Source organism: Aquila chrysaetos, chromosome 1 (assembly GCF_900496995.4).
Source record: "Aquila chrysaetos chrysaetos chromosome 1, bAquChr1.4, whole genome shotgun sequence".
NCBI classification, from domain to species: Eukaryota; Metazoa; Chordata; class Aves; order Accipitriformes; family Accipitridae; genus Aquila; species Aquila chrysaetos.
Window position 1 is genome coordinate 20,691,449 of NC_044004.1, and position 14,093 is coordinate 20,705,541.

The 14,093-nt window shown below is 38.2% G+C and overlaps 1 protein-coding gene across 3 annotated transcripts in view; it reads left to right on the forward strand.

Moving 5' to 3' along the window:
- RBPJ (recombination signal binding protein for immunoglobulin kappa J region) overlaps window positions 1–14,093 on the forward strand; it is a 66,510-nt gene that overhangs the window by 14,044 nt on the left and 38,373 nt on the right. The window contains exon 1 of one of the 3 annotated variants that reach the window (XM_030006174.2): window positions 7,818–7,862. The exons of the other annotated variants lie outside the window; for them this stretch is intronic. The gene's annotated coding sequence lies outside the window, so the exon portion shown is untranslated. Of the gene's footprint in view, window positions 1–7,817; window positions 7,863–14,093 lie in introns of those variants that run through there. 3 annotated transcript variants of the gene reach the window in all.

Consider the following 14,093-nt stretch of genomic DNA (forward strand, 5'->3'; position numbering starts at 1 on the left):
TGGCTAAAGCACTCCTGCCCCCTTCATTTTGCATCAAAATTTAAAAAGTCAAATAGGCCTGTCCTTTGGATATCAGAATTGAATCATAGTTCCAGCCAGTGAGGCTCTCTGTGTGCAACCTTTCTCCTTCAGTAAAAGGAACCTTCTAACATTCAGTCTTGCAACACTGGACCGTAGTTGGAGAAACAGGAAGCAAACACTTAAGCTTTGTCCCAGATCTTCATTGCTCCTTCTATCTGTGGCCTCTTCCTTTTTTCAGCTGCTTTTCTTAATTTCTGTCTTGAAAGCCAAAAGTAACTTCATGCTGTTCTCCTAAGAGTTGGGTCATTTATCAGCTTCTCCTTCGCCAAATAACCTGTAATGGAATCCACTACATTTTCTTCTGCCTGAGGCCATTTATTGCATTATTGACTTGCTTTTGCCCTTCTGTCTCAGTCCTCGATTCCTTATTCTGTCTGTTTTTTACAGTGTCTACACATAATTGTAGCTGTTGGAAACATCTTCCTGAGGACTCTGAGTTCAAAGTGCCCTAGGTATTGGAACAGTATTGTTCCTGTAAGTAGCCCGTATTCACCTAACACATACTGCTTGCAAACTTTGGGTGGCATGCAGGTTCAGTGAGCCCTTTTAACAGGGGTCTAGTATACCTGAAATGATGGATTATGTTGGTTTTCATTACGAAACCAGTCAGGATAACTGGAGCTCTTGGGACCTCTCTGTATTCTTTGTGTGTTGTGAAGAGTGGTGCCCTGGTGCTGAGTCTTCTTCAGGCTTGTCCCAAGGTGTGCTGGCATGGTCGACCAGAACTTGTAACTATTAAAGGCTGTGTAGTTGAGCAGCTGTTGGGTGCCTGTCACAGCGTTGTTTATGTAGTTAACCAAAGTATATTTCCTAAAGGACGTTGTGCTTTAGAGTTGCCAATCTCTGGGGAAAACTGGAAAATCCTTTCCTTGGGAAAAATTAAATAAACAAAACAAAACACCACCACCACCCCCAAAACCCTCAACTGGATCTGCACATTCCTTCTTTTTTTTTTTTTTTTTTTTTTAAAAAAAAAAAAAGGTCTTATTTTGTTCTCAAAAGTTAGAAACATCTGGTAGCAGGGCTGTATTGCATGGCCAAAACAAAACTGCTTGGGACCCTCAAGTGTAGAAGCTCTGTTGTCTTATTTATTTAAATTAGCTTTCTGAAAAGCAAATACACGACTAGTAGAGATTCATTATGCTTTCCCTTACAGTTTGTAGTTAATTTTGTTAATAAGCATTTGTATTATCATACTGCACTTGACAGCTGACTTTCTGTGCGTACCTTCAGAGAGCTGTGGTGTTCTGTCGCAGCGCTCAGGTCAGCATCTGCAGCTTCTGAGACATATGATTTGCAGGCTTTTCAAGTGTCATGCCAGTATGAAACTGGCTTTGCTCATGTGTTAAAACTGAATTTTAGTCCTGGGGTGGGGTGACGCTTTGAGGCTGATTGTACTGATGATGCCAAGTTGCCTTGGGATTCCCTTGTACATCTACTGTAGCCCTGTTCTAAAGCAGAACTCTCCCTTTGTCTCTTCTCTGCCCCACTGGACACCAAAGCACATAGTATGTGTGCTTTACTATCTACAGTATGCTTGGACCATGTGAGGTCCAGTTATTAATAAAAGCTGTGTTCATTCCTGGCATCAATGTTGGACTCAGAAATCCCCTGAACTGAAAATAGTCATAGACAGGAGAATGTTCAGGGGAAGTAGCATTTGGCCTTGTCTGGTTCTTACTTTTCTTCAGCTGTCCATTAATCCTGCTGTTGGAGATGGACAAATGGATTGCTGGAGCCTTGGCCTGAATAAGAATAACCCCTGCATCCACTAGCAGGGGGAGCAGAAGGCCCTTTACCTCTGGGTGGGACTGTCTTAACTCTGCCGTTCTTCCTCATCGTTGCCTCACTTGCTTTGCAGCAGCAGAGGGGAGTGGAAGGGAATGGATGGATAGTAGTCTGGGTTTGGGGAAGAGAATGAACTCTAAACACAAAGGTAGATGGTGGGGGTGTGTGTGTAGGCATCCTAATCCTCTTTTGTCTCTTGATTCTCTTGAATTTTCTACTACTGCAAAGACTTTGTTGTCTGAAGAAATTTTGGAGGTGGGAAAATTAAATTTCACTATCTCGGTGTTGAAGTTTTTGTCTGATTCTTCAATTTTTATTTCTTTTGTTAAGGTATGGAAACACTGAATGGCTTTTCTGTTTTACACATGTTCTTGTATTTAGCTGTAGGGAAGTTGGTCTTTCTCCCCCCAAGGGAATTTCCTGTGTATATGGAAAAAACACAAAACAGAAGTGAAAAATACTTCGGGCTTCCAAACCTGCCGCTCACATTTCACTTCTCCCACTACACTGCTCGTCATAGAAACAGTCCAGCAGTTCTTCCTCTGTCCCGTGGCAATACCATCTATTTAAAGAGCTAGGCACCATCATAGCTAATATGGTAGGTAACTTGACACACAAAATTATTACAACAACCTGTGAACCACTGGGGAAATAAAATAAAAAAAAAAAAATTAAGTTACACAGTGATATACTTTTCTGGTGTTTATCTTTAAATTGCCAGTATGTTTTATTAGGCTTTCTTCAGGCTAGTAAACATAACATAATTTGATACCTGTTCCAAGAGGTTTATAGTCATAAATAAACTTAGTATGCAACTCATGGTTTGTTTGTTTGTTTGTTTGTTTAAATCCACTTAAGGCAGGGGCCCTAAAATTGTGTGTAACTCAACAGTTAAGTTGCATTTCATAATTTATTATTGTCTTAGAAATTCTGGAGACCCTCTGCTTACAATCTGACTGTAGAGCAAACAGTTGGTTTCTGTATTTCTTATGCCTGGGTCAACAGCATGTAGATAACATATTTAAAAGACTTGTAAGATGAAATGCTGGTATTGTATTCTATATGTGTGAATGCCGTTTTGACAGTGTTTAAACTTTCCCATAACCATATAAGATAATTTATGCACTTTAAAATTGTCATTCTGAATTTCCTTCATTTGTTTAGACTGCATTTTGCATATGCTCTTGTCAAGTAACAGGGTTTTTTTGGTCTCCCAAGTTTTTCTATAAACAGCAGGACTAAAAGAACTTGTGTTTCCTATACATTTATGCCCTGTATGGTGAGGAAAGTTTACGGGACAATACTACGAGCTCCTTCATACCTAATGGGCAAAGTCTAGCTGTAGTATGGCTAAGGCATATGCTTACTATCTACCCAAATGGCATATGCAAAGTGACCAGCTGTGAAACAGTATGTAATTTCCAAGTTCTGCTTGTCTTTTTCAATGACATCAGTATTTTGGAAATGTCTATCCAGCCTCCAGTTTTCATAAAACTCATACTAACTTAATTGTCTTTAAAAACTCTTCATTTTCAACTTAGTTAGAATTGATTTATGGGTTCCAAAGTTATTGCAAGAATGGCTAATCAGTTTTATAGATAAGCTTCATTTTTTAGTAAATTGGGAAACTAAAGCAATGAAGGAGTATTGGCTGTTAGTAGAATACTAAGCTTGCTCTGTGGACACATTAGTGTGTCCATATTTTCCAGAATGCATTAGTGCCTTAGAAGAGAAGATACCATCTCTCTAAAATGCTGAATTCTAAGCCATACCTTCTAATTTAGGACATCCCCCGCGTTTCTTTAGGATGAGACTTTTTTTTTCATTTATCTTGGCTGCACAGGCATCTGCATGTTTTAATTCAGGAGTTTGCTTATCTGTCTGATTGCTGAACCTTAATGATTGCTTTTGTCCATGATTTTCCCATTTTTCTTGGAGAGCTCAGTCTGCCCTGTTTCAAGCAGGAGTAGGCAGGAGTTGTGGGAAGGAAATCTCCCTATTGATTAGCGTGTTCCGCGTACTACGCACTCAGCAGTCATATGTTGGCAATCATTTTTAAACCAGTCAAGATATGATTGAGATGGTGGTAGCTGCTAACTGAAATGACTTCTTAAATTTGGTTGTTTAGTACTTTAAAACAGTTTTGACGATTTACTTTCCCTTCTGGCCTGAATGTACTTGAAAGGATGAGACAATGTTTTGAAAAGAGGTTGGGTTCAGAGCTCAGCAGTTGGGAGTCTTCGTAACACTGCTTAGGCACGCTTATCGTGCAGTAAAATCCTTACACAAAAAAATTGTGCCAGCACAGGCGTTATTCTGGGAAACTAGTGTTGTAGCAGTCACAGGTTCAATGTCGTGCAGAAGTTAAGTGCTGTTGGGAAAAACTTTCTTTTAAAATACTAGTTCCTTAAACACTTAGAATACCTACATCAAGTAAAATTTGTCTCGGAAACATTCTTGTTTTCAAGTTGGCTTCATAGTTTACAGTGTACCTCATTAAGATGCAGGGAGAAGTTTTGCCAGTAATTTGCATCTGTGTGGAGTTTAAACTTGACAAACCTGAAAAGCAAGCCTACTTGAATTAAGTATGATTCACACAATTTCCATTTAAAAAAATGGACAATAATAACTGCTTTGCATTTGTGCTCTGCAGATACTATTTTTTTCTTATGAAAAATGGCCCATAAAAGCTATTTGGGCACAATAAGAACCTGTGTAACTACATAAGAGAATTGTAATATTATAATACCAGAAGAAAGGATGATAAGGTGTTAGCCTGGTGACATCCCAGACATCTAATCTAATCTTTTCATATGGTTGTTGTAAATATACTGTGATAAGGAGGGGTAAAAGTGTATCTTTGGAGTGTCCGTTTAATTATCTTATTCAGGGATCATTGACTCCTTTACCACAACAGTTATTAGAAGTATTATCATATTTGATGATTGACATTGTAGAGGTTATATTTCTCTAGCAATTTGTTTCTAAATATCTGAGTTTTGCAATTAAAAATAACACTAATTGAAAGGAACTTCTAGCTTATATCATTTAAACAGAAATATACTTGTTATACATACCCTATTTTCCTCTTTCTCTGTCGCTCGTCAAGTATTTGTTAAATGGAAATCTGAATTTCTGTGTCTTTCCTATGTGGGAATGCTCTGTTAATTATTTCAGGGGCTGTAGCTGAAGTATAAATTAATCTCTTGGAAACATAGAAATAATTTACCTGTGAATCAATTCAATAACAACAAAAAAATCCAAAGCTTTTAAATCTTTTAAAACATTTCTGTTTTTATAAAAACACAGGTTTGTAAACTGCAGAGGGAATATCACCTAATTTTGCTGTCTAGTTCTGTGATTTTAAAGGTTTAAGAATAATTTCCTTATATAAAATGCTTCCCAGCTGGAGACCTTTAGCACAACAACAGTGAAAAAGATTGACGGTGAAGAATGGCCTCTGAATGATTTGGCTGTCCTAGAAAGTTGAAAAAGCCTTCTAATTCTCCCTCTTTTCTGGGATTTGTGCTTATTGCTGCTGTTTTTATATTCATGGAATGATGTATTCATAAGCTTAATTATGAAACAATATACTTGAGATTGATTAATTCTAGAATACTGACAGCTCATTTTGCAACTGTGCCCAGTTAATGTTAGTGTAACCACATAATTCCTGGGTGATGCAATAAGAAAACATCTGAAATCTAGGAAACCCTGTAATTTTGTAAAACAGGTTGGTGCCACATACGGCTTTGTTAAAAAGTATATCTATTCACAGGTTTTGTGTCATCATTTTAATCTACCGAAGAGATGAATTTTATTTGCCACTCCTCTGAGTGTTCCTGTTGATTGCATTGTGGTGCTACTGGCACTCAGTGGGTTCCTGACTGAATCAATAAAATTCACGTTCCTTCCTTCCTTCCTTTCATCCTCCTCCTCCCCCAAAAGACAGTTTTTGTTCTGGGTTACTGATTTGAATCTATCTATGGAAAGGGCTGACAAGTGCTGGAGTTTGGTGTGTAAGGGTAGGTCAGTGTAACCAGGGGGAAGCTGGCAGGCAAGACTTGTGTTTGGTGGTGACAAATCAGCTCGGCTGCCTGTGAAGCCACGGTCCAACTGCGAACTGTAGCGGCTGCGACACAGACTTGTTTGCTAACCCTGACCTAGCAGAGAGGTGGGAAAGGCATTTGAGGCAGTGGTGACTTAAACTGTCACAGCAAGACTTGTCAGAGTTGGTCTGCTTAAACCTTAGAGATGTTAGTATACTTAGCTGTCATTTTGCATTAAGTTCTGACTGCATTTGAGGTGACAGTCTTATAACTAACCTAAGCTAAACTTTGGCTGCTGGTAAGATCTCTTAATTATGCTTAAGACTTGGGTTTTTTGCGAGTCATTTTCCTTGCAGAATTCTTTTGTGTTTTTTTTTCTTTCCCATGAGAGTTGCAGGCTTGCTAGAATGTAAGAGAAGACAAGCTTAGCTGCTCCTTCTGTGTAATCTCTTTTGGCTTCTGTTAAATTTGAATTTGCTGAGGTGACCGAACAGCTTTGTGCAACCAAAACCACTGGCTTCCCTCTGCCTCCGGCTTCCCAGTGTATTAGTGGTGTGACAGATTGATGGGCTGAGCTGGCTCCCTCTGAAGGTCCTTGGAGCAGGACAGTAAGCCCCTTAGAGACAGATTAGTATGTTCTCCTTGTTTTTCTGCTGATAGGAAGCAGTTGCTGTAGTATTGAAGCTCCTTTGTTTATGTGGGTATAGAGTAAGGAAAAGCACATGGAAGAGTGATTATTTTAATAGAGCAGTGGTTAGAAATTTTGAGCTGACCAATGACTATCCCTGTCAAGAACCTGTTATCTCTTTATGAGGTGTTCAAAAGAAATACGTATTTGCCTTTATGGTTAGTGAGGTTAGGCCGTCTTTTTGAGAATCTTCCTCCTTTGCAAGTTCAGTATGGTTCTTTACCACTTCCTTGCAAAATCATTCACAATTTCTGCTTCTATTATGTATTTTTGGCATTACAGTGAAAGGTGGCAATTCAAAGAAAACCATGAACCTGAAGTTTTTGTGCTTCTTTTTTATTCACTTTTTTTAAAGATGCCTTCTGCACAGGAGATGAATGCTTATCTTCCAGTTAAGGATGGAGGGTATATTTAAAGAGGGGAGACTGTTCTCTGAACACTGCAGATATTCAATCATTGAAAGCAAGGTTCAGCAAATCCTCAGGTACTATAGTATATTGGAGGGTTCCTATATTGGCAGGAAAGCAGTCTAAAAAGTCTCATCTTGTGTCTAATTTGTGACTTTTGTCAAGTAATCAGGCAACAGAGGTAACAGTAAGTTTGTTAAAGTTGATTTCTCATGCATCTGAAAAATTTCTTCCTTCAGACAATCTTATTTGCAATTATGGGCAGATGGTAACTGTAAAAAGCACAGCTTTATTACTCAATAGCTCTGTTCTTACCTTATTTAGAAATTTAATTTCTTAAAAGAAAAGTTAGCTGCTTGTTTTTTAAAGGCTCACTGGAACGTAAATTATGGTTTCGTAGGGGACTTAGAATTGCTTTCTTAGGAAATAAAAGTCAAGTTCACTTGTGAAATATCTGTTCACAGGTGATGTGCAAGGTGAGATACAGGGGAAAATTTATTGTGCTAGATGGACAAGAAGAATCCTAATAATGGTACACTGAGCAAATCAGTTGTCACTGAAAGCTGTGAGTGTGGGACGTTACATGTGGAAGCATGCTTCAGACTGTTTTTATGTATTTGCAGTTTACCATTATTTCAGTAGCCAGTTTTGTGAACTACATGCAGTTGTTTTCCTTTTTCCTAACAGTCGCTCTTTTGTGATCTCAGTGGATGAAGATAAAACTAACGAGCCTTATATTGCACATTCCCTATGCAGTTACAATAGCTGAGCCAAATTATATTGTGTTTTAGGACTGAGATTCTGTTGGCATGCTGATTTTTCAAGCTGATAACTCTTTCAGTTGCTAAGGTAAGTGTGTGCAGATACGCAGTTTCCACTGAACATCTGAACCAACGTTATTAGGGAGTCAATCAGAAATAATAGCGTGTGAATATAAAGGAATCTGAATAAATGGAATAATTTTTGATGATGTTTTTCACATTCTATACCATTCCAACATTTTAATAGCATCCTTTAAGTTGATAATATCTATGTTCTTCAGTATACTTGAGATCTTTGGGCTACTGTTGCTTCTTGCAGCAGGTACCTACAGCAAAAAGCAAAAGCAGGGAAAACACATTTCCAAATACATGTTTAGGCACTTTTCTTGTTCTTAAATAAGCTGTCATTACTGACTTTCTTGCCTCACTTAGTGTGGCAGAGTTGTGTGAGTTCTGTCTGGATTAAAATTATGTCCTTTTTGGACTAGACCTTTGATTTTTCAAGTCATGTACGAGTATAGTGATTTACTGGATGAAGGGTTTTTTCCAAATGCAGGTAGACTACTATAAAGAAATGAGTTTGTTTACTTTCTGTACGTTGTTTAAAAGTGAGCCTATTTACTGATACGGTGCAGGCTGTATTTAAATTGCAGTTGTGGTTCTGTGATTTTCTTTTTATGGGGATTGGAAAAGAGAGAGGACAATAATGAAAGCAGTGTGGGAGGATGAAAGCAGGTCAGAAAAGGGAGAGGGAGTTTCTAATTGAACCAGTGACTTCCAGTGAGAGGGCGTGACTAAATGAAGCAGAGCTTTTTCTATTGTATTTATGTCAGTATTATTTGATATAGTGCCAAAAGTGTATGTAGTGCTGTACAGTCGAAGACTTGTTTCAAACACGTAACATGTTCCCTGTGCTGGAGGACTTAAATTCTTTAAGTATAGGCCGGAGCAGTACAGGATCATGCAGTACAAAGATGTGATAGTGCATGGTTGGTGGCATTCACCCTGGAGCAGGTGGGTCTTTTTTTTTTTTTTTTTATTTTTGTTTTCTTGAAGAGAGGGAATGTTTTGTGTATCGATCAAAAACTTTCTGGTTTTGTGATTTCAGGGGCTGCTGTGCCCCCTGCTTCCAAAAAGCCACAGTGCAGTTGGACCACCCATCGTTTGCTCTTTACAGAGGAGAAAAGGACTTCAGGAGGAGGAGAAATGCTAGCATTGTTTGTGTCCCTTAAATATTCTCGACTGGTGAGGTTTTAGTTAATTTTATCTCCTTTTGTAGGATGGACAAGAAAGAGAGGGTACCTTGGGTCAGTAGTATTTAAAAGCAGATTGGCTGAGGTTGGCTCTTTGTACATTATGTGTAGGTATGAAAACTGTATTTTTAAAAATGGGTTAGCTTTTAGTTCAACTCCTAATCTTCAGGGCAAAGTCTTCATAGCAAAATTTATTACAGTAGACACCCTAATGAGAATCAGGGCCTAAGTGCTGCTGGCAGGCAAAAGTGAGAGTGAGTTGATGACTGCATGTGACTCCGTTAGTGCATGTGTTCATCCTGAATGATGAACCAGCCTGCGGTGTGATGGGTGATCTGGAAACTGTCATTTTGCTGACTTCATCAGCTCTAGAGGATCGCACTTACGAACACTGTTGCACCTGGAGGGAACAACGGGGGAGATAGGTGTCATTTCTTCAGCAGTTTCCTTCCGTACCTCAGGTGTGTGATATTATAGAAAGAATAAAAGCCTCTGAAATGCATCATTTATCTGTGTGTTTAGTTACATATGTCATATTACATAAATCCAAGTATGTTCATAGCAAAAAAACCCAACACTCTTAAGACACATATGTCACTGCAAAGTAATGGATCTACATAATCTTCAGTGTCTTCTGCACCTTTCCTAGAACTAAATAATGGCCACAGCACTATTTTTATTGAGGAGGTAGCACAGCAACAACTTCTGTGGTTCTGCTAAGCGAAAGGAAATAGACCGTAAAATGTTTAGGGTATGAGTAGTCTACGGATTTAAAAACTCCTTTCTCTAAGATGCTACGCAGATAAAGTCACAGTAGTTAGGGACACTCACAGTGTAGGTTGGGTCATATTAGGCTCTATGGCATTAAGTTACAACAAATTGTAAAGATCAGTGGAAGGCAAAGAAAAAATACATGTGGGACGTGGAGGGGTGTAGCCTGAGAAAAGTTAAGTCTGCTCAGAACTTTGTGAAGAATTAAGGTTGTGTGGAATCGTAGGCTATGGAGTATAGAGTGGCTGAGAGAAGAATTACTTCATCACCTGTCCTTTCTTTTGATAATATAAGCTTGTTTATTTTAATTCTTTCCTTTTAGTTTGTATTTTCAGTGTGGTTTTTGTTACTGGTAGTACAACTGTCTCTATTTCCCTTAATGATCAGACCTGTGGATATTGAACTCATTTTTGTTTTGGAGAAGATAAAATTTTCCTTCTGAAGGTCTTTGTTTTAGCCATTTATATGGTTCATTTATTCATTATCCTCATACGTGGAAAAGATAAATGTGAAATGTTCTATTTGAGCATAAGTAATATTAATTGCTTGTGTTTACTTCCATCTTGTAACTGGATCTATGAATTCAGTTACGTCTTTTGCATTAATCTCTTAGAAATTGTATCCTTTAGCTGTTTTGGTCTTTTAATTGTGTGTTAAACCTGTAGAACATCACTTTTTTGAGCTGTGGATTTCTACCATTGGCAAATCATAACAGTGCCCTCCTTTCAGCTTCATTTAAAAAATAAAGGATATCAGTGTGGAATAAGGTGCACTTATAGAAATCAAATGCATCAGTTATCTCCAAAAGCAAGCAAATATTAAAAGTGATGTGAATCAACAGCTACATTTAATGTGTATTTCATAGACCAATCATAGCAGAAACCACTGTATGAAATTTTGTGGTCTTTTTTATATGCCAGCTCATGCGGGATCATAAATGGCCATTTTTTAATACATAGGAATTCTCTTTGTGTCTGTGAATCCACCAGATGGGATAATGTTTCCTAGTGATAGATGATCTTTTCCCTTGGGAGCTGTGTTCTAAAATGTTTGTAAGAGAATATGGTTGTGTAGGTGAATGCACAGAAATATTTTCAGTATTTGCATCTTGTCTTCACAGAAATCTGTGCACAGGAAAATATACTTAGATTAACAGAAAATTCCTGTGTTTTAAAATGTACATCTGCTGCTTTGCTTTTACTGTTGATGTAACATGTTATTCTAAATGTGGAAATCTCCAAAAACAAAACAAGGGTGATGTGGAGTAGCTGAGTCTTACCATGTAGGTTGCAGTGTACTGCTTAACCTGTATGAAATGTTTTTAACAATTGGAAGATTAAGGGATAGCTCCTGAGAACTATTCAATGTGTCCTGTATATGGGCACTGTTCTATATATGTTGGCTTTGATAATTTTAAGCATGTTTAAAGTCCATGAGTATAAACTTTCCTCAGTGCTTCTTCAGTTCCTCACTAATTCATCTGTGGTAAGCAAAGTGAAGTTGGAAATGGGCACAGGACAGAGGATTAAAATAAAGAGAGAAAGTAGGGTCCCAGCATGCTACTTGAATCCATCTCTTTCAGCTTTTCTCAGATGATGTCTCTGTCAACAGCTGAAAAGGAATACTTTTATATTAATCCTCAAACTTTAAATGTAAAACTAGAAAACCTAGTTTTTCACTTTCCTAGATCTTAGATAACCTCAATAGGCCAAGTAAACCTAGTGAGGTCACATACTGGTGAGCTTGTAGCACACCACATTTAATAGGGTTTGTGATAACTGATCACATAGCAACTTGAAATGAATTCTTTGAAAAGTATTCTTGTTTCTTGTGGTAGAAGCGATAGGCCCTGTTATGATGAGGGTTGTCTTGTGCTAAAGGCTGAACATACATTTGAAAGACTTTCTAGCTTCCCAGATATGTAGCGGTTGTTTTAAAGTTGAGGGGGAATGATAAAAAATACCTGTAAATGACTTGTCTTATTTTAATTTTTTTCTTTAAAAGGCTTTTGTCTCACTGTCCAACCCCAAACTCTTCACATTCTTTCACAAGTTTCATGGCTGTGTAAGAGTTCTAGAAGGTTGTATCTGACAGCTGACTGTGTTTTCAGAACTGGGATTAAGCAAAGCACAGAGGTTTCTCTTGCTACACTCCTAACTACAATATACCTGTAGTAGTTGAAATAGCAGTATTTTGTCCTCCTCAATCCTGTCACACTTAAGTAGCTTTTGGGATACCAGCTCTTTGGTAGATATTAGAAATATTGGAACTTAACTTCAACCTCTCACCAAACTTCATTGGCACTTCGTATTGTTGGAGAGCAGAGGTTGGAATTTCTTATGTTCTTTCTTTCTGAATTGCTTAGTATATTCTGAAACTTCTCTAGAAATTATATAAAAATCTTAAATTCTTTTCATTAGACTCCTCCTGTTTCAAGCATTGTTTCCCTTGGACCTCCTCTGAGGAAGTAAAAACTTTCTTTAGTCACTCTATTCTATATTTAATTTAGTATTCTTAATCATCTCTACCCCCTAGTAAGCCTATGCAAAGCACACTGTATTTGTCTCAAAACCCATTTATTTGACAGCTTTGTTTAGAGCAAGTGGGACTTGCCACTCAGTCTCTGGGTCTTACACTGCCCTGGATTAGTGATAGCCATATCTTATTTCTGACAACATCGAGAGGTTTGTGCTTCAGGAGAAGGAGCTGGAACGATTGCACTGAACAGTTACAAGACTTCCTTCCAGGGAAGTTGCCTTCTGAGTGCTTGTCTGGGGATTGTTTTCAGAATCCATACTGAGGTATTACAGTCATCTCTTGTAGCTTATTAAAGAGTTCCTCTAACATGTTCTGCAGCAAATACTGTGATATGTGCTATCATATAACTGGACTGATAAAGAATTGGTTTTGCTCTTCAGGAAAATTATTAGGCCCTTGCTAGATCAGTCAAAAGCACCAACAAGTGTGCAGGTCCAGTTGGAAATTATTTGACAGTTGGACGTTTGGGAGTGAAACTTTTCCAATGAACAGCCACTCTGCCTTTTCAAAATCTGGCACTTCTTTCCCATGTAAAAAGCATTCATTCTTTAGTTTTCTCTGGATCTGGCTGGGATGAAGTTAATTTTCTTCATAGCAGCTGTTATGGTGCTTGCTGTGTTCTTTGTGACCAAAACAGTGTTGATAACATGCTAATAATGTTTTAGCTCTTGCTGAACAGTGTTTGCACAACATCAAGGCCTTTTCTGTTTCTCACTTTGTCCCATGTCTGTCCCCCCCCCAGTGATTGTGGGGTGCACAAGACGTTGGGAGGGGGCACAATCAGGCAGATGACCCCAACTAACCAAAGAGATATTCCATACCATACAATGTCATGCTCAGCAATAAAATGGAGAGGAGAGGGGTTTAGAGAGGTTACCCAGCTTTTGCTTAGGAACTGGCTGGGCATCGGTCTACATGTGGGAGGTGGTGAGTGATTGGCTTGTTTTGTTTATCTTTCTTCCACTTTTCCTTTGTTTGTTAAACAATTTTTATTGCGATCTACAAGTTTTCTTGCTTTTTACTCGTGCTTTTCTCTTCATTGTGATGGCGGGGTCAGGGGAGTAAGCAGCTGTGTGGTGCTTAGCTTCCTACCAGGCTTAGACCCCAACACCCATGATCTCTCTATGCTTGTGTAAGGCAAAAAGAAAATAGACATCTCAACACTTGAATATATGCTATGTTTTTGGATTCTTCAGGGTAATGCAAGTATTTTGCTTTTATTTTCAATGTTGAAATTTTTAAGACACCATGAAAACTTCTGTCACAGAAAAAGTTGACAGAGAAAACGGTAACTGTAGTGTGTTTTTACTAGTCTTTGTATGTTCTGGAGTTAAATCTGAATGTTTTGCCTTGCCATAAGCTTTTCAGATGCCTCATCTCCCATAATGTTCTCAGGCCCATTATTCTCACCGAGCAAGTCTTAGTTTGCCTTCATGTCTTCCCATTCTCAGTCCTCTCTCTTCCTGCTATTCCCACCATGTTGGCTTCTCCAACATGCTTGCTTTCTGGTCAGCTGTTATTCCTACTGTACTCAAATTTGTCAACTCCCTTTTGCTTTTTGCCTTTCTAGAAAGCTTTATTTACAGAAAGATCTGTACTTTTCCTACTAGATGCCAAAAATTGTGTCAGTCTATAGGCCAAGTGAAAATAGAATTCTTAAGGCAAATTGCTAAAGTTTTCCTCTATTTGAATGTTGTGGAAATATTTTTTTAAGGCTTCTGTGCTCGGTAAATAAAGGTGAATGGACTTTCTCAGGG